Raw genomic sequence first — 12,756 nt, forward strand, 5'->3', positions numbered from 1 at the left:
TCTATTTACACATTCAAAATATTTTAGAATATATACATAATATATGTATAATATAGAATTTATGTAGTGCAAAGGTAAGCATCCTAATCTCCTTAGGAAGAGACTGTATGTCAAATTTAGCAGAGTGTGTCTTCTCTGAATTCATTCAAAGAGTAGAAAAAGAAAACAGCAGAAAAAATAAATTTCAAAAGAGGTATCTGATTATTATTATTAGCATTAGTAATTTTAAGGCGTCGTATCTGCAAATCGCATCCCTGATTCCATTATGTGTGATGCTACTTCAGAGGTTTTAAGTACTTCAGAATTAGCTAACAAACTCCCCTCTTTCTCCTGAAGGCACTACGTATCAGCAAAATATTTCCAACTTCATTAAAATTTGCAGCAAATGGTTTATGTTAATTATGCCAACTAAATACCTGGTAAATGATTTTCATGTTCCTAATACAATAAAAGAGAAAGCATGTCTTAAGGCTCTAAATAATTTTACAGCTAAAAGATTACCTAATAATTTGCTCTGAATTCAGACATCAGGTTTTTACAAAGCCAGGCATGTGCAAGCTGAAACTGGAGTTGAGTCAAACCAAAACACAAGTTGTTCTACAAATATTAAAAAACTCCCAGCCCTGTGCGTAGGTTATTCAAAAGTAGCATGAAGCTTGCAAACTGGTGCCAGCTGCGATCCTGAATACAACAGCATGACTGAACCTGCTGGTGAAACCATGTGACAGCATGTTGGATGCAGACAGGCATTTGCACTCCTTAGAAATGACATTTTCTGTAAGTCAAGACAGAACTCTAAATAATGTAAATAAACTGAGGGTCAATAAATACAGCCAGAAGTGAATTCCTGCTACTGTTACCTCAGCCAAAGTAGTTACGCAAGCAGCATAGGGTTATCTATTTATAGTGGGTTTTTCTCACTTTAATTATTTTGACTTCTGTCACTATTCAGTAGATTTATAATAAATGGCAAATAAGTTTAATTTATACCAGCTTATTATTTTGTGGATGCGGAAAACAAATATGAGCTGGCAAGCTGGAGCAATTAAATAACATGAGTATCCAAAACTAAATGGGGCCATTACCCACTTTAGATATGCTGGGACTTTGGGCACTGAGATAAATTGCTGTGTGGACTCAGTCACAGGAGCACTGATTCGGTTTTCCCAGTCAGTACAACCTACTTATTTTTATTCCATCCAGCAAAATGTTCAGGTGTGTGGTTTACTTCAGTGCCATACTGACATGCTGTGCTGGATCTGCGACGTAACAATTGCCCACATGTAGGCATCTACGGCTATTTCAGAAGCTGTAATATGTCCTGCTTTGCCTTCAGCTGCTAGTCCAGAAGGGTGTGGGTCCTCCTGTATGTCCTGTGTTGTATCTGCTAGCCTTAGTTAGAGGTCTTGTACACTTTGGCATCTAAAATATCACTAGATGACCTATATTTAAGCATTTGAGTCAAGCCCAATATATTGATGAGTGTGCCTGCACTAAGTTTTTATTTTGTACTGTCTATGTATGTTTTTGTGGCTGCCTTGCACTTTAAGTAATATCCAGACTTAATTTTTGTCATGTGCAACCCTGCAATTGTTTTTTGAAGGGTAATTCACAGACTCATTTAAGTTACTCATGCATTTAGTGCAATATTTTGAATCTTATAAAATGCTAAGAAATTCCTTGACTGAAGCATGTACTTTACCTGAAATTTTAATTTGAGCATAAAGAGTTAATTAGAAAATTAGACAGCTAATAACAATGGTGCAGCTACAGAATAAAAACAACAAGGACATTAATACTTGCATATGTATAACATGTCATGAGAAATGCAGCCCAGAGCAAGGCACTATGGTTTCTGAGAGTGAAGGTCTGTCATTGAAGGAAGTCAAGGTTGAATCGGCCCGAAGGGCCAAGCAAGAGGAGTGCAGGGTACAAGGTGGATGTCTAGAGGAGGAGAGCAAAGAGCCAGAGCAGGAGCAGGAACAGGGGTTCAGGAATCCAGAGTTCAGCTGTAGCAGGGTGTATATCAAGCAGAAAGTAAAACCAATAGCCTACCCTTATATAAATAGCATTTCTGACATGTCAGGACTTCAGTTTGAGGAAAATTGACTGTGAGTAGTGCAGACCTGCCAGAACCTGACAGTAAACATGTGACCAGTGGCAGGCCAGGACTCATCATTGAGCTTTTTCTGTTCTCATGACCTGGAAAGGATTTTAAAGCAAAATACCTGAGCTCCCTTTTATTTATAAATGAGTTGTTTTCTCCAAGGTGGGAAGGTAAACTAAATTCATACTGCTTGATGATGCAAAAAAGGAGTGTCCCCTTTGATGTTTTTTGGATCAATTAATATGATGGATGCTTCGTACTCCTGAAGTTGAGTAAATGTGACTTTATTAGCCATAGGATGCTTTTATGTTGTTTTGTGTCAGTATGTGGATGTTTTGTGGGAGGAAGATGTAGGAGCAAAGATAAGGTTTGGAAAATGTTTACCTGCTTCTGATACATAAAATGCTGGTGTTAGGCTTTTCTTGGAAACTGGGGAAACACATATGTGATTAATTAAAGCTTGGTTACTAATAAAGTATTTTGAAATGGAAAACTAAAACTAAACAAAAAGAAGGAACAATCTGATGCTGATAATAATAGATGCGGTTAATGTAATGAAACTGCAGTGCAGTTAATGCTGTGTTGCTCATGAAGATCTCATCTATTTTTATGAAAAGTTAGCTGTTACAAATCTAAAACATGACTGGATAGGATACTTGTTGCCAAAGGTGACTGCTATTAAGCCCATATTTTTATGTAGAAGACCGTAACTTCTCAGAAAAAATAGATTAAATGCAGCCAAAACGTGGGAGGCTGTGTTCTGTTTATGTGCAGGGGAGGTGAGCAGACTGGCGTATAAACACGGGGCAGTTATTGCATTGGCCACTCACTCCTGCATGTGAAACCTGCATTTGAGCATACAGCTGAGACCTTCCCTCAGCTCCATGGTTTACATGTATTCGTTCCTGTTTGAATGACTGAGTCGGCCTGAAGGGGATGTGTGTGCAGCTTTACAGAGGAAAAATACACAAGCCCATATGAAAAACTGTTCTGCAAGGCCTTGTTTACACGTGCAGAGTTGATTAGCTGGGATTTCCCAGTATGCTGAAAATGGCATTGCACTCAAATCTGTGAGGATATATCTGTACCAGTTATGTTTGAAGTAGGAAGCTATAATAGCTTGTGATGCCTCCATTTGCTTTTTATGGTGTTTTTTTTAAAGACTTAGAGGGACGTTTTAAGATGTACTTGGTACTCTGCGAAATGCTTGCAGGAAGACCGTGGCAGCTATCTTTTCTGTAAAGATTAGGAAATGCTGTCACTGAAGTAGAGTCATCCTGTACTCACTAGACTCACAAATGAAATGGCATTGCAGCGGTTTCATCACACCTTTCAGCAAGTGAAACTCAATGGGATGTCACTAAAGTCCTGGTGATCTGACTTTTCTTCCCCTGTGAGCTGTGGAGGGGGTCTGGATCTACTGAGATAGGGTATCCACATCACACTTTTTTCAGTTGCAAGTCTCATACTCTGTGTGGCTCAGACCTTGCTGGGAGATGTGATCCAGCCACCACAGCCTTAAAAGCAGCAGGACTTAAAGCAAGAAAGATTCAAGCTAGGTAGAGTAAAAAAGCCTCACACAGGGAAGGCTCATATGAAGGTAAGGAGGAGGAATTAAGAGTTTTAAAACTTTTATCCCATGCTTTGTTTTTCTGCTCCATACAGCTACCACTGTGATGGTAGCAAGCCATTTGGTCTTCCTTACGGCTTGTTAGCACATGCAATCCGTTAACTGCAGTGTTAGTGTGCAAATTCTGGGTACTGGGTGTCTTTTACTGCAGTAATAAGGTACGGAATATATTGGTTACAGTTTGCCTCATGCATTTTTTTCTTGCACAAAAAATGTCAATGAGTTGGGCTGTAGTGGTGGGAACATAAGGTCTCCCTTTCAGAAGGTCTAGACAATAAACCAAAGTAGAGTCTTCCTGAATGTTAGGAAATGAGGAAATACAGAGTTAAGGACACACTTTTAGCAAGGGACAACATATAATTCAGGAAGACCTTGACAGATTATTTCAACTTTAGCAGAATTTTTCTATAAATTCACCTGAAAGTTTTAGAATTGAGATGATCTTTCACTAGACTTCAGATTTGGGTGGAACCCCATCGGTTTATGGTAAAAGGCAAATATATGCTTGTCTGTGAACAATTGCACTCTTTCCTTAATTTATAGATTTTTAGATTGATATTCTTCTCTGATTCAGTCTTTGCCATAAAATGAAGTTCTACAGCAGCAAATTCATGAATAAACCTGTGTATAGTGGTAAGTGAGGTTATTTTTATAGATGTCCTTTGTCTATTTAGCTTCAGCTGCTTAAAAGTGCAATGCTTTAATGGTTAGCAGGTGTATTGATAATTAAATAATTAAGTACCAATTAAGTAATAAACACCAAAGGTGCTTTTGGATTATGATCAGCCACCAAAATGAGAGTTTGCATATTCTAAATGAATCTATAAACTGTTTCAATAATATGAGATGAAATCAGTTTGGAAACTGATCTTGTGCCAAAGTGAACAGAAAGATAGCTTTGTCCTCAGTGCCAAGAAGATGTGTTTTCACCACTAGATAATTAATATGCATTTACTCATGCTAATGTAGAAAATCAGCCTGTATTTTACTGTAAAGTAACTGTGTGAGTGTTACTACAATGATGGTTGATCTTGTCTCCACTGGGATTTTACAGTGTGTTTTCTAATAATAGTTTTCCCACTGTAAAAAAAAAACCAAACAAAAACCCCACCAAAACAAAAACTAAAAATAACTGTCCTGCTCCCAATCAAAGAAACCAAATTAGTATATAACTTTTTTTTTAAATAAGAATTATCTCTTAATCTATATTTATTCTTTTCCAACCAACCACAATTACATCAGGTAAGGAACATGAATAGGGTTAGGACTAGTTTGAAGCCTGGTAGCCTAGATAGATAGAGAGAGAGTGTCAGGGCTTGAGGTGATTCTTGCCTTTCTGAAAGGGCAATAGAGAATTTTTGGGGATGGTGAAGGGATGTTTTAGGGAATGAATGGGACTGAAATTTAAGAGACAGAAGAACATGCTGAGATTTAGGAAGAAAGGGTATGGAGTTCTGAATACATGTTTCTAAAGGAATTACTGGAACAGAAATGTATCAGTATTTCCAATCAAAAATCTTACAAAATCATGAGTCATGTTAAAAATATTAAAATAATCATAAGCTTAGTTTTTTTAGTTGCCTTCTGTGTTTGTTTAGCTTTTTAGGCTCCCCTACCCTTTTTTTTTTTTAAGGTTAGTTTCTTTTTTAAGGCTTTCTTCCACAAGTTGGGGGCTAGAATTATCTCTTTAATTTCATGACAGCTTAAATCCTCATAAATTATATGACCCAGAACCTTTAAGAAAAATACCCTGCATCTTCAGACTTACCATGAAATCATGGGGATAGGTAGGGTAACGCATCCCCTGTATATTACTCCTTGGTACTGACAGATGTGATTGTTTGGATCATACGTAAGGTAGAAATAGGTAGAATTACACTTAATATTAATATTCCATTTAATAATGGAATAATAACTATGCTTAATAATAATCTTTGGAAGGAGTTTTATTATTTATAATTAAATAATTATAATTATTTATATATTTTATTTATAGTTATGATAGATGTGTTCTACTCATGAATAGCCAGAGAAACAGCTGAATTCCTGAGTCATGGTGAAAGCCACGAATGTTAGACTAGTCAATGTCTAGTCATTTATTAACTATATAAATTAAACATTAATTCTAAATGAAGATTTTAAAACTTTGCCTTTTATTTGTAATGTACACATTTTATTTGATGTTTTAATTTATACATATTTATATAAATTTAAATCGTACATATATATAAATTATACGTATACATAGTTACTCAAAATAGGAAGGATTTAGAATATATAATTTGTGTATTTGATATACCTGGAAAGGTCCAACCAGACTAAAACTAAATACAACATTGTGTAATACATCTTCTAAATGCGTTTTTGTACCATCGCTCTTTGAAATTTCCAATTCTATTCAGTTATGCTGTTTCTGTAAGAAAATATGATACTAACCCAACTTCAGAGGTAAATGACAGCTAAGAAATAGGGTTCAAGAGTTTTAAAATAACCGGTCTGAAACACTCTGTGACAAAAGGTGTTTGGTACTGCACGATACCTTAATTTTAATTTGTGTGTGTGTGAGAGAGAGAGATGGCCTAATGGATATTTGTCTAAATAAATTCTAGGAAACTATTCTCAAATCTGTGGCTTCTATTTCAGAAGTAAGCTTGTCTGCTGTACCTAAATATGTTCATAGATCAGATCAAAGACCTCTTCCTACAAGCTGTTTCTTGCTTATGCACCCAGACCACATTAGCTAAAATAATTGGCTGCCTTTTCCTTCTTGTAACGTGGTGATTTCTGAAAGCTGCTTGTCAGGGCTTGGAATGCTGGTTGGCGGTACAGAGATGAGGAACATGAGATAACTGTTCCTTCTGTGTAAAACTAATGCAGATAGGAAGGGATGGAATAATAAGCATTGGAACGATGATTTCTGATAGTATTTTCAAAATATGCCATCCTTTATATATGAACTAAGTCCGTAGGTGAATAGGGGATTACTACTGATTTGCCCCGATGAGTGTAGAAGTTTTAAGCTCATGGGCTGAATGCTGTGGCTGGTCGTGCTGGGCTTCTTGGACAGAGTTCTGGTTCACTAATGTTTTCACAGGAAGAACTTTGTAATGGTCTCTCAAACAGTGTAAGGGCACACAGCTATTTGAACTGTGTCAATCCATTTGCTTTTATTATCATTGCTAGCAATATATTGATTTGTGCTTTAATGCAAGCTAGGTGCAAATTGTGTTTGTCCTAGCTCCAAATATAATAATTTTTTACTGTTATAAGCTGAAAGAAGGGGAGGGAACTGATGTGATTGTTAGGTGTGCTATTTCGTCTCCAGCAAAATGCTCTTCAGAAACGTTGAGCCCATTTGCAAAGTACCTTTTTGGGGTAATTTTGCCACTCATGACCCACTGACTTAAATAAGCTTTGTGACTAGTAACTTGTAAGATTCTGTGTTAATAAACTTGTGAGCATTTTACATACGGTCTGTAGTGATCAGCGACGCCGGAAGACTCAATGTGCAAAGATCAAATCCTAAACATTTTCAAAAATTGAAAACCTGATATAGGTGAGATTTAACAGGTAGCAAACTGGGAGGCCTTGCTTTACTGAAGAGAAAATGCTCCACATGTGCCTGCTTTTCATTTTCCAGACACTGCATGGTGAGCATGCAGACAACACAGAGACACACTGGAGTGGACTCAATTAAAGGTTCTTTGGAGCTCCTTCCCGCAGAACCAGCTGGTGGGCAGTTTATACTCCAGCATGGGTTTCTACAGATATCTGGCATTTCTGTGCATTTTCCTGCGATGCACTTTTAATTTGCTTTATAAATTAGGTGTCAGTTAATGCTCCGTGTGCCTGTGAAAATGGTGTCCTCTCACCACCTGTTTGGTAGTGCTTGCTAGCCAGAAAGTCTGCTCCCCATAAATTCTACTTTGGTGATATATTTGAGATTAAAAAAGAACAGTGCCAAGCAAGCAGCTGAAGTATTGCTGAGCTGAATGATGCGTTGCTGCTGGATTGTGCTTTTCTCTTGTGATGAATGGCACCATTTCATGTGCCATAGCCTAGATCAGGACTTTTTCTTTATTTTGAGTAAGTCAGGGTAATAACATCAAATAGAAAGAAAATGCAGAAGCAGTGATTTGTTGAGTGTAAATGGGAAGGGAAATAAACTCTGGCCAAGGACTGAAAATTAATCTCATCAAGCTTTGTGCTAACCTGGACTTTCGGACTGATTTTTATTCCACATTTTTTTGATTTAATCTGCCTTGGGATTTAGGGAGATATTTTTAAAGAAATGGAATAGTTTTCTGAACTCTGGAAGACTGAAGCTATTTCCATATGAAATAGCCTTCCTGGCTATGTCTCAGGTTCCCATATGTATTAAAATACTGGAAAATGTGCTTTTGTTCTGTTGTACTATGGTGGGATGTAATCAATTACAAAGACACATGAAATGTAGATTTTTATTTTTGTTTTTTTTCCATGCTTGGGTTAGTAGCTATCGCTGTCGGGAATTTTGTTGTATCAATCTGTCATTATATTTATCTAGTTCTCTGGGTACAAAATATATGGGAACTGCAGAGGAGCAGGCGTGCAGCAATTGCTGGAAGGGAAACCCAGAGAGATTTGCTAAGAGCAGCTGATCCCTGGGATAATGTTTTTTCAGCCTTTTTTAATATGTGGGCCCTTAAAAATGTTGGGGGTGTGGAGTACTGTAGAGCAATATATATCTACTACCAACATATTTGCTTTTCCTCCAGCGTTCTTTAAACCAAGGGGCTGAGGTGCATGTCCTAACTAGATCCCAGTTTCATGTTGGGAGCAAAAGGCAAATTTCCACAATCCTGGCTTGTCTATTTCCTTTTGTGCTCTGGTTTTTATCAGGAAGAGATGTTGGCGGATGGCTTAGAAGGAGGCTCTGATGCTCTCTGGTCAGGGCTCAGGTTTGGAATATCAGAACACTTGGGGCAGCTGGGGCACACTGCTGCATCTGCATTTTACGAACTTCATACATAGCTGTAGTTATCTTCATGGGCCCTTTATTTTTTTTTAACCCAGAGACCACAGGTTCAAAACCACTTTACCAGACTGTGCTAAAGAAGGCACGGAGAAAGACAAATATTGGAGGAGACTGGCTGAAACTATACTGAACTATTAAAATCTAAGTTTGGGCAGGGTGCTTAGTCTTCTATGTGGAATACATTTCTCTAGGGCTTCTTGCATCCTTAACAGCTGTTCATTGCCAAGCTCTTAAGTAGGTGCCTGGTTAACTGCAGATAGCTCAAGGGAACACCGTATTTTGAGCATTAGACCCTTATACCTCTTGCCTCACTGAGAGAGCAGAACCAAATATTGGCCTGTGTTTCTAATGTATGGATGGATTCCTCCTGGCATGAAGGTAATAGTTCAAAATATATCTGGTTCTTACAAGCTGAAGCTACCTGGCTGAGAAAATTGATACTGAGGCACAGTAGAAACGGAGACTTTTGTAAGATAATCTTTACTACGGCTACTTGTATAGAGATACCCTGTGATTACTGTGCAATTTAGTAATGTTACCGTGAGTGGCTGTATATTATTTCTGTGCTCTGTAAATTAACATTGATTACATGAAATCCATTTGGAAATGTATTTAAGGAACAATATAAATAATATGGGTTTAAATATCTTCAAATTGATTTATATAGAATTAATTGTATGTATTCAATATGCACTGTGATTGATATGCATATCCTTTATTTGCTTATAGCTTGCAGTGCTATCCAGATGATTTTGTGAATTCAAGTTTGATAGACACATTTATAATGGCTGTAAAGAGTACAATGGAAAACTGATTGGAAAGGGATTTGCATGGTTAAATTAAGAAATGCATTTCAATTGAGTATTGCTAGAAATTGGTGGCCATGATAGCAACACCATCCAAACACAGTAAAAAATCTTTTCCGGGAATCTTCCCCAACCTGCTTGCTTTTCTGTTTCTCGAAGGAAGTTTCCAGCCTGCTATACATTGATCACAATGTATCCCAGATTTTTTTCCTTGTACAGCAGTCTCAAGTATGTTTTATCCTTGTGATATACAAACAGCTGGTTTCAGACAGCTAAATAAATTGCTTCTGTCTTTAATGCCTCTTTGTATTGCTATACTTCAATAGATTAAAAAATAGATAGGACAGAATAATGATTGACAATAATATTGTCTACTTCCAATACAAACATTTTGAGGTGTACTCTTGAATGAGTTTGAATTTTTCTTTTTTAAATGTAAACCTACCATGCTAAGCTGGTACTGGTCTGCTATTTTTTATGATATCCATTTTTTTTAATGGGTAAGAATAATATATATACTAAATGTCTGTTAAGTATAGTATGTTGAGCCTGGTACATTTCCAGACTGGACTATTTGAAAGAAATTCCATGCATATAAATGCATATAAATCCATCAAAAATTCAGAATGTCTGTTTCCCATTTATTATATATACTATCCAGCACAGAGCAGGATATTATAAAATAATGTAATGCATAAGTTGTAAACTAAAATTTTGTGGGAGATTTTAATTAAGGGAAAGAAGAAAGGAAACTAGTGTTTCAGACTGTGGCTCATGTTCCTTGAAGTCACAGACTCCTGCTGAACATGCAGAGAAACTGAATCCTCACCTGAGGACCATCGGAACAGCAATGTTTTTTGTAACGTGGTGGTGAGTGAGTAAGTTCCTAGAAGAGGTTTTGCAGCTTTTTATACCCTGCCTGTGTTTATATCTTTTGGTAAACAGTTAAATAATGTGCTGTGTCAGTAATTTAGATTTATCAGTGTTTGTCTTGCCAACAGAAGTTATTATTTTGGGTTATTCAAAAATTCTGTTTTAGGCTCAGATCTGTATTTTCAGAATGTTTTTGTAAATGTGAGGTGATACTTGGTTTAGTTTAAAATAGGAAGACAAGAAGAAATCTCATGTTACTTTATGCTGTTTGCCATTAAAGACGGATGTCTAAAGTACTAAAAATGACTCTTAAAAAGCAGTTGAGAGGAAACTTCCTAACAGATAAGAGATGTTGAGCAATGCGCTTGTTAAGTGTGTGTGTCTCATTCACCTGCTTCAGGTTTCAAAACGGTTCAGCAATGGAAAGGAGTGCTATAGGGTTGAGTCTCCAGTTCCCTGAAGTAGGATTGTCACTGTCCCCTGGGGGCTGACCCGAGTCCTTGGGATGAAATGATGTGATTAGCAGCTGGTGCCAGAAGATAGTAAATAGCAGCAGGACGTATTTCTACTTGCCATACCAGACGTGACACTTAACAGGCAGTGCTGCTAGTAAGCTGTAAATAGAAGAGGCTGGAAGATAGATTTCTGCAGCATCGTTTTCATTTTTGATGTGCGTCAAAGAGCTTTAAATTTTTTCTGGCAAGCGATGGTTTGGTTTGTTGTTGTTAGATATCTCAGCATGTTTTCATTATGCTTTCCAACAGACATGAAGATTGCAAATAAATTGAAATAAACCATTTTAAAATATGCTATGTGCTGTAGTCACTGGAAATTTGAGGAATGCGTGTAAATTTTAAGCACTCACCACCTGTTTGCAGTACAAAAAAGCTGATAGATGCTGCTTCCTTTTTGACCCTCTGTTATGGGTTACTTCTGAGGAAGGATTCCTCTAATGTAGAAGTTACCCTCATGTCTCAGGGTAAATGTTTTTCAAAGTGATATTTCAAGCTCCTTCAAAGAAAAAAGGTTAGTGTTGCTTGCTGCAGTCAACTTCTTAAATTTTGCTCTAAATATTTTGGTAACGGGAGGAGAGTTTTGCTAGATGCTTTTATTACACTTAGTGATGTGGTAACTGAAGCAATCTAACCCTATAGGCAGAGCAAGGAAAATGGAGGATGAAGATGGTCTGTATAGTTTGGTTTCTTAACCATCAGCTGCCATGTGCCATTGCAAGGAAGCGTCTTTCTAAAAAAGAGAAAATGCAAGACTGAGCAGCAGTAATGGTCTGCCGAGGCATCCTTTCATGTATGTTGATATGAACAGCTGATGTAGAAGCAGAAAATGGATCATGTGCTAGAGCTTCAGGTTGCCAAAGTTAGCTCAACGGTTTTCTTCGGTAAAGAGCTTTGATATTTGTTAAACCATAATTACTCCTCTGGATGGTTTGAAGTGTTCACCATGAGAAGCTGTGGTATGAGTGGGTGGATCTGGCAGGAAACTACCACTAAGAGCCTAGAAAAATAAGCTCCTATGATATAAAAATAGGTATAAAATGTGGCACAGAAGCTCTTTTGTCTCTTGATATTGGCAGGCTTTCTGTGAGGATGAAGTTCGTGTGAAAGTGTTTATTGGAGGTATTGATCAGAGGTTCACTAGTCATTCACTGAAGGAAAAGGAAACAATAGCTGTACAGTGGCTTTTGAACTGATGGGGATTTGGGAGCCAAAAAACACATCTGCAATAATTGTAATAGAAGTCTAATCATGCCATAAATTGAAGTAATCTTACCTTAAACAAACACCATTACGCTATTTTAAACAAAGCTTAGTTAATTCTTAGAAATACTTTGCCAGAGGATTCAGTTTTAGTTTTAAACCTTTCAAAACAGATCTTCACGAAGCATGAGAGAATCATTGAAGAATAATAAAGCCAGATTTTAGGGTTTGGTTTAGAAATGGATTTATCTGTTATTTCAGCACTGGCAACAGTATAGCAATTTAGAAGATAATACTTGGCTTTGTTTTGTATTGGAAAAGTCATTAGTTGTGTGTGTCTCGTGCTTGTGAAGTCTGTTTCGGACTGCTTTGTGAGAGTTGAAGCTTCCGGTGGGTCTTAGTTAACCACAGGACGTGTTTTGTTTTCTGGATTTTTTGAAAATAGATTTCCATCTACCCCTGTGTTTCATAGTTTCATTAACTCATGCTTTTGAGATGAGGATATCCTGCAAAGCTTACAGTGACAGGTAGTCTAATAAATGCAACTTTCCTTGAAAATAACCAGTTTGCATGTAAGGAAGCTTTTACGTACCGAAGTGGCAATAAGC

The sequence above is a fragment of the Phaethon aethereus genome, assembly GCF_964289735.1.
Source record: "Phaethon aethereus genome assembly, chromosome: 6".
NCBI lineage: Eukaryota > Metazoa > Chordata > Aves > Phaethontiformes > Phaethontidae > Phaethon > Phaethon aethereus.